Source organism: Pollicipes pollicipes, unplaced genomic scaffold, assembly GCF_011947565.3.
Source record: "Pollicipes pollicipes isolate AB1234 unplaced genomic scaffold, Ppol_2.1 Scaffold_4002;HRSCAF=4701_pilon_pilon_pilon, whole genome shotgun sequence".
NCBI lineage: Eukaryota > Metazoa > Arthropoda > Thecostraca > Pollicipedomorpha > Pollicipedidae > Pollicipes > Pollicipes pollicipes.
Window position 1 is genome coordinate 6157361 of NW_023596420.1, and position 10775 is coordinate 6168135.

Consider the following 10775-nt stretch of genomic DNA (forward strand, 5'->3'; position numbering starts at 1 on the left):
TGAGTAACGTATTGGTTATGACAAGTCGCTCAGTGCCAGGGCCCCGACCGGCCACTAATTAAGTCATCAGCGTTACTGGGTGGCCGACCCCCATGCTACCAGTTGCCACACAGTGGTGAGAAGCCCAGCGTTGGTCATGCAAGCTATGTGGACGGGTCAGCGGGTCACAGGTCTGGGACCGAAGGTAAAAAGTCAAATATTGCAAGTGTCAACCAATCGTGTCACAGCGGAGCAATATTTTTCGGATACCGAGTTGAAAAGCAAAGCAGAGCTATTGTAATGCGCAGCATATAAAGGCATTACCACAAGCAATTGTTTTTCTGACACGCTATGACATGGTCTAAGCAAAGTAAATGGGTTCTGAGAAAAACATGTACGGACAATAAAGCATGCATTTAAAAGCTTCTTCGACCATGTGTTTCAAACGTTGATTGAAAAAATCCCGGACCTTTCGTTGTTCTATACAAAGACAATCAAAACGTTAACAGAAGACCTACAGGGGCTAAGAGAGACGGCATGGTTTTCCCGACGTCATGTCAAACATGCGCCGGACGTCAGCAGCTCAGCGCTGAGTACCTGAGGCCGAGGCGGTCTGAAGACGGGCTCGTCCGGTGACACGCCGGCCGCCTCGGCGACTCGTCGCTGGCACAGATCAGCGGGTCCGGCCTGCCGGCAGCGGACATCAGCTCAGCGTCAGCAGCGGACGTCAGCTCAGCGTCAGCAGACACCGCTCAGCGTCAGCGGCGGACACCAGCTCAGTGTCAGCAGCGGACGTCAGCTCAGCGTCAGCGGCAGACACCAGCTCAGCGTCAGCAGCGGACACCCCAGCGTCAGCGGCAGACACCAGCTCAGTGTCAGCGGCGGACACCAGCCCAGCGTCAGCGGACACCAGCTCAGCGTTAGCGGCGGACATCAGCTCAGCGTTAGCGGCGGACATCAGCTCAGCGTCAGCGGCGGACACCAGCTCAGCGTTAGCGGCGGACATCAGCTCAGCGTCAGCGGCAGACACCAGCTCAGCGTCAGCAGCGGACACCAGCCAACGGTAGCACCAGCTCAGCGTCAGCGGCAGACACCAGCTGTGTCAGCGGCGGACACCAGTCAACGGCAGACACCAAGCTCAGCGTCAGCGGCAGACACCAGCTCAGTGTCAGCGGCGGACAGCAGCTCAGTGTCAGCAGCGGACAGCAGTCGAGCGTCAGTAGCAATACCACTTCAGTGTTAGCGTCAGACACCAGCTCAACACCCAACATGGCCGCCGCGGACCGGTCGGCTTCGCACGCAGAGCTGGGGCACGAGCGCAGGCACGTACAACCGCGACTAGACAGTCGTCAAACGGTGATAGGATCGGTCGGCCCGGACCGAACCCGGACAAATAAGATGACAAACCGAAAGTCAGGGATTGGGAGTCGCCTGTGACTCAAAAGAAAACCGAGAACCAGCTGTGAAGCTTTCCCCGAGCGTTTCGTAAGCCACAGTTCCAGCGCACCGCTACAACTCGGCGTCCATCCCTGCGCCTCCACCGCTCCGCTCCACGCTCAAACCTGCCCCGCTCTCCCACAGCGGGCTGAATCCACCGACGGCGCGCCTTCCAGGCCGGCATGTGGCGCCCCCCCCCACCCCCCCCCTCCCCCCGGCCCTGGCGCCCGTGCGGCGGCTCAAACCGCGGGTTGCGCGCGCGGTCGGCAACCGGCCACCGCTCGGTGGTATATGAGCTCGTCCTCGCTCGTGGAGTCGTCGTTGATGAAGTCGTCCTTCGTTTTCGCTCGTTGAGGATAGTGCGCGGGCTTTCCGTCTGGGCGTGACGTACAGGCGTTTAAACTGAAAATCAGGTGCACAGCTTAGAGGCGTGCACGCTTAGCTTGGCTAATACGCACTCTTCGAATGGGCATAATCAACATGATGGAGGGATGGAACGCTGGACCACACACATATGATGCATTCGGGTGCAAAATATCGGTTTTTAGTAAAACAAACAGTTTTCCGTGAACTGGCCCGACCGTGAGCTGGCCCGACCATTGAACCTAACTCGTATTTCCGTCAAACAGAGAGCAGCACCACTCCACCTCCCCGCTCCACGGCGGCGCTGCTTGACGCCACCGCCACTCACCATTTCTCCAGCTCAGCTCCGGAGGAGTGACCCCGAGTTGTGACGCGGCCGCTCGCGCCGCGGCGCACCCGCCGCCGGGCCGACCCCTCCGGCTGCCGGACGCTCCTGGGTGACCGGCTCCGCGTGGCGGCTTGGCCGGCGCTGGCCGGCGCGGACGGCGGCGGCGGCGGAGCCGGCGTCCTCGCCCGGTCGAACGGCGGCACGCGGGCGACGGCGGCGCGCTCCGAGACACTAGAGCAGGTCCGAGTCGTCCCACTCCGAGTCCGAGTTGATCACGACCACGTCCGACTCGTCCGAGGGGCACCGTCAGGAACGGGCTCTCCTCCACCCAGCGCGCCACGTCAGCGCAGTCGGCCGGCGGTGCGTTCAGAGCCGACGGCGGAGCGGGGGGCGCGGCCAATGCTGGTGGCGGAGCTGGAGCTGCCGGTGGGGACGCGGCCGCCGGAGCTGGCCACGACTCACGCGGACTCCCAGCGGGGGCGGTGGCCGGCGTCTCCTCCCGCACCTCCAGCGAACGCCGACGGGCGCGGGCGCGCCAACCGCAAGGACGAGCGAGGCGCTCTCCGGGTCGGTGGCGACGGACGCGTCCGGCGGCGGGCGCCCCGTGGGCTCGCGTCGCTCCACTGCAGCCTCCTCCGCGGGCGCCTCGCCCTCGGCCCGCTCCCAGCTCCCGTGAGCAGAGGCCGCGCCCGGCCGACCGCCGGCGAGCGGCCCGGCCTCCAGCACGGGCGACGGCAGGCTGGCTACGTCCGGCGGTTGGGTGGGCGCGTCCACGGCTGGGGTGGACGTGGAGGCGGGCAGGCGCCGCAGGGCGCGCAACAGCAGCGGCGCCGAGCGGCCACCGTCGGCGACGCCGCTCTCGTCCGAGCTCTCGAGCACGGCAGCGGCGGGGCGGCGGCGCACCAGCCGCCTGGGGGTGAAGTACGGCAGGCTCTGCTCAGAGCCCGAGCTGGAGGCGGCGTCCGCTGGACCGCAGCCGGCCGGGCCTCGCTGGCAAACGGCCGGGCCTCGCTGACAGTCGGCCGGGCCTCGCTAACAGCCGGCTGGGCCTCGCCAACAGTCGGCCGGGCCTCGCTGACGGCCAGCCGGGCCTCGCTGACAGTCGGCCGGGCCTCGCTGACAGTCGGCCGGGCCTCGCTGACAGTCGGCCGGGCCTCGCTGACAGTCGGCCGGACCTCGCTGACAGCCGGCCGGGTCTCGCTGAAAAACGGCCGGGTCTCGCTGGCAAACGGCCGGGCCTCGCTGACGGCCGGCCGGGCCTCGCTGACGGACGGCCGGGCCTCGCTGACGGTCAGCCGAGCCTTGGTGACGACTGGTGACGAGGCGGCGGACTCGAACGAGTCGGACGAGAGTGGTCGGTTCCTCGCTCCCGGCGAGGGCGTGTCACTGCCGCCGCCACACGAGGTCAGTCGCACATTCACAGACGGGCTCTGGTTGGGATGAGGGAGATGTCAGCTCCACTGGCGCTACCTTCGTCATAGGCGTGGGCCTTTCAACGCCGTCTCTCTAGCGGCCGTGTCGTCTTCGACGGTTCGTCCCAGCCGTTCCGCCCCGTCTTGGGAGCAACCGCGCGTCGTGTCCGCCGCCGGACCTCGTCGCCCTAACAACGCCAGCTCCTCCTCCACCACCGACTCCTCCGGCCGCGTCTTCAGCTCTGTCTTCAGCTCTGGGCCGTCTCAGCAGCGCGCCCTCGTCACAGGCCGACGGCTGTCGCTCGGCCAGCGGCCGGAGCGGCGGCCGGGGCAGTGGCCAGGGGCAGCGCGTCAGCCGCCTCGCCGATCTCGCTAGCGTCGGACGCGAGAACAGCCGGCGGCCGGGGCGGCGGGGCGGAAGGCGGCGCGTTCTCGCGCTCCGACGCCGGCTCCGGCCGCCGCCGCGACAGCTTGTTGAACTCTGCCGTCAAACGCGAGCGGTCAGCTGACGGCCAAACCACTGACGTCAGGCTAATCCTCGCCCAGTGCGTTCATCGCCAGGTCATGCCGCGCTATCCCGGACAGCAACAGGGTGGGCAAAATTTAACACAGTAATGACGGATAAGACAGCAAGGGCTGTGAAGGCAAGCAGTGGGCAAACACAAATCTTATATCGCTTTGCTTCACATGAAACGCCATAGAGTTGACATCAAAGTTGTCCATAAAAGGAGATAACAGCGAAATGGCCTTCATGCCGGCACGCCACAAGCCAGACCACCGTCACCATCTGACAACTGTAAGCCCTGTCCATCATCTCTGATCAATAAACATCCACACAAATACCTAACAGATGCTTTCACAAACCATATTTTCATTTTTATGACTAACTCTTCAATCATACAAGAATAGTGATCTGACTTCCTTCCAAACTAATCATTCACTAGCATGCACACTACATACCAGCAACTTTCTTGGACGACCTTCCAGCTGCTCTTTTAGTGATGTTTCTGTCCATGCCAATTGGTGTAGGGGAGCCATCCGGACAAAACATGGACATACGGACCGTCGCTCGCTTCTTCATCTTTCCTGGATGGAAATAATACCATTATATCACAACACTGGTGACCTACAAAATCAAAGCGATGATCTTACAAAAGAACAGGCTGCAAAAGCAGCACTTTCTTGTGTGTATGGTGCATATGGTGTCACATTTTTGCATACTTATGCAGCTTCTTGTTATGACAATGTGCAAGACCCATCAAAGGTCATTTGGTGTTGGAAACCATTGCATCTTCCACCATTCACAGCTGGGACTCAGACATAGACAAACTGTGCCTTGACACATATTTTTGAGACATTGGTACCTTTGCAGGCATAGGGATTGGAGCAGTTCATTTATAAGGTATATATACAATACTGAATACAGACAATGGTCAACTAAGCCACTTGGTTACTTCAGGCTGTTTCACTGGGGGTGATGCAACATGTCTACACTTGCTGTTCTATTTGCAACTTAAGTCCTTTCAAAAAAAGTCAGATGCATGTATACCATGTGCACCACATGCTGGCAAAAAATGCTGAAAATGGGAGATATATTAGCAGAAATTGACTCAGGATGCAAAAATGCAATATGCATCAAATGAAATTAATACACAACATATCGCTATTGCCTTATTACATGGAAACATGAAAGTATAACAGCTATGCTGTCACCTTCATGCTTCAGGCTAGGCCCCTGCATATCACGGTAACCAACAGTGAGAAGTAACCTGAGCCAAGCTACTGACAGGCAGGTGTGTCTCCAACCACAGCCAATGCTATTTTTGCATTAAGTTCTACCTGCAGCGGTGCATGTTTTTCCATTACCTGGCTGTCTTAAACCTGAATACCCCATTGTTACCCCAACAATACCCATGTCATCAAGGTGGAACACCCAAGGTGACACTACAAATAAGATATCTGATGGTCATATGAGAGGCCCTTAAATGAGCTAGATCACATGGAGAAATTCACATAATTTGGTCATGACTAAATCTTAAAAAGTTAAATTGCATCAACATAGTATGGCAAAAGCAACACAAAAATGAATGAATTCAATATTAAAAACTAAAAAAAGCATACAATGGTTAAAACTGATACAAAGAACCCTGAAAACATAAATTTCCATTAATGTGAAGAACAAAACTTTGCATGACACCTGCAGCCCATGAGAGTACCAATTTGCTATGAAAGCTAGAAAAAATTACATTAAGTTTATGTTCACATTTGCAGATGCAGCAACATATGATGGCCAAAAAGTTTTATTCAAAAAGCATATATTGCATGGAGAACAAACACAATTTACTTCATATGCCAATGCACTATCACCAATGCAACATCCAAAAACCAACTGTGCCAAATGGCACCAATTTGCATCACTCCATTTCAAACACAGTCACAGAATGCCTCATTCCTAAACTAAGGATCATCTCACACACTTTTTATAGATCAATACATAAATATTCACATGCATATCACATTGATATTCTGGAATAACCAGTAAAGGATCAGACCAAATCCCACCACACACCCAATGGCAAAAGCATCCTGTGATACACCACCATTGACAAGAACAGTCACAATCCTACATGCCACAAAATTGGCACACTCAGAAACTGATCTGATTGGCAGTGTCAACAGGCAGGCAGACTTTTGAGAAGTCATTTAACAGCTCATCAAATGCCAGCTCCAGCACTTGATATTCACTGAGACTTTGTAACCTTTCAGTGTTCGGCAATGAAAGAGCATAAAACTTCCATTTCAATGCAAATGTAAACCCAATCTCATCAATTAGTTATTTACCGATATCACAACTGTCAATTTTTTACAATCCTGCGTTAGCCTACACTTCTTTCTACCAGACAGCGTGAAGATAGGTGTAATAAGATCATCAGGCTTTTTTTGCTCAGGCCCATTAATCCTACACCTTTGTACAGAAAGGTAATCGGCTAGTTTACACCGTGCATTACCACGTCACTAACCAGCACACACCCCACTGCAGACCCAACAACCGTGCTTTCCATTCACACCGTCACTCTGTACGTAAGCGGCATCGGCGTCCCCGACAACGAACGAGCCGTCATGCGCAACAACTGCGTCGTTCAAAAGGCTACCGGATTTTGGGAAGCTACCATATACAAGGGCGGAGGTAATAGTAAAAATTACCCACTGCCCAAAAAAAATCGGTAGCCGACGACAAGTGCGGGCCGTGCTCACATGCATGGGCGTAGGAACAGGGGTCCAGGGGGCCATGGCCCCCAAGGGGGGCCATGGGGGGCAGTGGTGTTAACTGCCCTCCTCATTTTTCAGATTTAGGTTGTGTTTGGCTTACTGTTGCACTGCATTAAAGGTTTATGCCGATTTTCCTAGTTCACCAGCCATATTCCTCAAGATGCGTCACCTTTTTTGGTTGCTCATTGGCCACCATTTAGTGCTACACCCGCAGGGCCGACGCCGCGCGGCCTATGGAGGCCAAAACGCCGGACATCGAGGCTGACGTTGCTACGAGTTGCGAGCGCGAATGTTCAAACCATGTCACATAGTTTTTATCAGTGATCAATTCCGACTGGATCTTGAACATTTTAAGACGAACATGGATTAGCTATGCTAATACAAATTTGGAACCACCATCTCACCTACAGTCTACGTTCAGGGAGTTCTCAGTATCTCTGAAGAACACAACAAACGTGAAACCGGAGTCTATGTGACAATTATTGGACCACCTGCGGCGATCAGGGATGTTGTTGCGTCAGTGAGGGTTTCTGTGCTGATACGGGGCGAACTGCGTGGCTCAGGAGATTACCCCTGTCAGGATAAATAAAAAAATAACATACAGCTGCTCTTGGTGGAACGAAGAGTGCAAAGACGCCATTCGAAATCGTAAAAGGCCACTTAACGGATTTAGACGGAGTCGACGGACTGTTCATCTAATGGAATACAAACAAGCTAAAGCAAAGGCCAGGTAGGTTATTCGTAACGCCAGAAGGAGCTCGTAGGAAATCGAATACAAACAAGCATTTCTCACGGAAAGACAGCCAGGAAATCCAACCCCAACAGAACGCAGAATTTTATTTCGCATATTGCCAACCTGAACATCCAGAGCGGCAGCGGGCGGCAGGCAAGAGCAATGTCGCTGTCCCACCGCTGCTGAACCTGCGACGGCACCGCCGGCCCTGCGTCGCACAGATCGGCAGCGACACACCCGTGCCGCCCGCGGGCGCGCTGAGGCACCAGACCACATGTGGGATGCTATCTCCTGCGCTTCTGTTCTGTCGCTCGCTGTGAACGCTTGCAGCGTATGGTAAGGTGTTGGGATGTGCCGCACCGAGCGCTGTGCCTTTGCCTGGGCCTGGGCCCGTCTCTGGCCGCGCCTGCGTGTGCGCCGCTGCAGTCAGTGGTGATCATGTCTCAAGGGAATTGTGATAAGAACTGTGGGGTGTGAATAGTAATATACAGACCGTGAAAACGGCGAAGGAGTCGGGAGGGGAACATGCAAGTACGGTAAAACAACAGTGTGCATGTTGTATGTTATATAGCGTGGACTATGGCGTTTAGAGTGGGATTTGGAGATTTGCAGTGTAATTGGGGAACACAAAACAGTCTGTCTGGCATTATATACAAAAATACCGAGTGGAGGTGACATACCATTCAATAGATAGGGCCATAAGGTGGGAACGCCAAAATTTTAACGCTGGGTTGGACATGGAAGAACTATGCTACATGCGAAATGGTGCAATAGTAAAAGTGCATGGGTTTTCCGGGCACGCATCATGGAATGAGAGGATAAAAACTAAAATGCCTAGACCAAGACCGTGACGAGAATTTGCACAGGAGTGGGCTGGCTCGGGGCATAGGAACATCTCCAGTTTAGAGGGCCGGTCCCGACTAATAAGGAAAATGACGTGGCTACAAATTTTCACTAACGTAGTTTTGACACGCGCCCGGATGGCCGGTTAGTTACCGTTCGCTGGAGTGGTAGGGTCAATTTAGCCCCCTGAGATCTGAGAAGCTAAGAGAGCTAGAGACACCAAATTTGCAGGGTGTATTGGCCTGTACGTGAACTCATCTTTGTTAAGTTTTGAGGTTCCTAGGTCATGATTTTGGGTCAAATAAGGTTAACAAGGTCAAACTCCAGATTGTGTTTAAAGTTTCCCAGACCTTCTCATGCAAACACCGTGAACCTAGATACTTGTTCTAAGCAACGAGACCCTGGTGGTCATTTAAGTTCAGTGACCTTGTGTGACCCTTTAAAGGTCATGTTGCCCAAAATCATACAAGACTGCTTTGATTTTTGCATTTGAATAGGCGCCAAGGATTGCGCTAGGCAGAATATCCCCAAAAACAAAATGTTGATCTGGTTTAGTTTAGGTCAGTGACATTCTGATCTTTAAAGTCTGTGGAATATCATAATGCGGTTTCTGCCATTATAAAACTCAAAATGAACACTAGAATCTATCTCACACAGCAAGTTCTAGAATATCAAAACAAGTCGGGTTTGACCTTGGTCTGACCCTCATACCCAATTCTACGTCAACAAAATTTGTTCATTATTTGTTGTGTTGCCTGGGGAAACTATCACGGAGATGAATGACTTCGTCTAACACCTTGTTGTTGCATCAAATTAAAAGACTTCCTGCGAATTGTTTTCGCTCAATTCATGGCCTGACTTTGACCTGTCATATATAAGTGGCCTTACAAGATACATCTGAATGCTTTATATCGCATAATTCACTATTCCATTGTTTACAGCCATGAAAAACTTGGTGCAAAATAATTTCTGAAAAACCTGGGGGGGGGGGGGAAGGGCAGGGCTCCAACTGACTCTTCCCACCCGAGCACGTGTTAACACACACTCGGGTCGAGGGGGCAAATTGACCCTCCCCCGAAGATTTTTTGAGAATGGTTTCCGAAAGACGCGGCGCAGCCGCGCCAAATTTTGTATAGCTGTGGACAATTGAATAGTGAATCGTTTGGCATTAAACATCTAGAATTCCGTTGTAAGGTCGCTGACCTATGGCAGGTCAAAGTTAGGTCATGGTTTCATCGAAGGCAATTTCTAGGGAATTCTTCGATCTGATCCAACAACGAAGTATTAGACGAAGCCATACATCTCTGAGATGCTTTCCTAGGCGACACAACGGTTGAATGAGTAAATGAAATTGACCTAAGGTCAGGTACAAAGGTCACACCAAGGTCAAAACCAACCTGTTTTGTTACACTAGGGCTTGCTGTATGGGATAGTTTCTGGTGCTCATTTCGAGTTTATTGTTAGCAGGAGCCGCATCATTCATCTTCCATGGACTTCTTAGAGGTCAGAAAAGGTCATTGGCCTAAAATGAACCAGGTCAGCATTTTGTTTCAGGAACATACTGCCTAGCGTCTTTGTCGCGTAATCAAATGCAAAACTCAAAGTAATCTTGTATGGTTTTGGTCACCTTGACCTTCAAAAGGACAAACAAGATCACTGACCTTAAGTGAGCATGTGAACTTTTGCTTAGAAACGGTCGCCTAGATTCTGGGGGCACTTTGGAGACCAACCTGGAACTTTACCTTGTTTTACCTTTTTTGACCCGAAGGTCATGCCCTAGGAACCTGAAACTTTGCTCTGAGTGAATTCAAGGTCAACTCGCTCTGTAAGTTTGTTGTCTCTAGCTTTCTTTGTTCCCGAGATTTCAAGGGGGTCAATTTGGCCCCCGCCCCCCCCCCCCCCTCCCCCGAGCAAAGGGTGCTAGGTGGCCACCCGGGCGCGCGTTTTTTATTTGATTTGATTTGAAATTTTGACACATGTAAGTTCACGTATAGGTTAACACATTCCGTGAAATTAGTGCCTCCCGCCTGCTCAGCTTTCGAGAACTCAGTGATGGAAGAGGGGGGGGGGGGCAAAATTGACCTCGACCCGAGCGTAGGGTATTCAATCGACCACCCGGACGCATAATAAAATACAACGTGGCCGGGTGTGGGTTTTTACCCAAATTTTCGGAATTCAAGAGACTGTTATGTCTTCCTACATTATGTGATGCCCGCGAACAAATGTAAAATTGAACAAGTTTCATCACTGCTATTAAAATCCTCGCCAAAGGTGTCACTTTTTGCAGCCGGTTGACGGGCTCAGCCGAAAATGTTGACTTAGCTTACCACCAAAGTCTAATTTCTCCCCAGATTTCGGCCATTTGAATATGCGTCCTCAATGTCAAGACTGCTTTTTGTGAAAAACTTAA

General features: G+C 52.8%; 1 long non-coding RNA gene across 1 annotated transcript; it reads right to left on the reverse strand.

Annotated features, from left to right (window-relative positions):
• Positions 1 to 3953: 3953 nt before the first annotated feature.
• On the reverse strand, positions 3954 to 6615 carry LOC119094056 (uncharacterized). Its single transcript, XR_005093748.1, has 3 exons — positions 6540 to 6615; positions 4480 to 4605; positions 3954 to 4000 (listed from the first exon to the last, which is right to left on the reverse strand). It is a non-coding gene; the product is annotated as an uncharacterized LOC119094056 (long non-coding RNA).
• Between the last annotated feature and the right edge of the window lie 4160 nt (positions 6616 to 10775).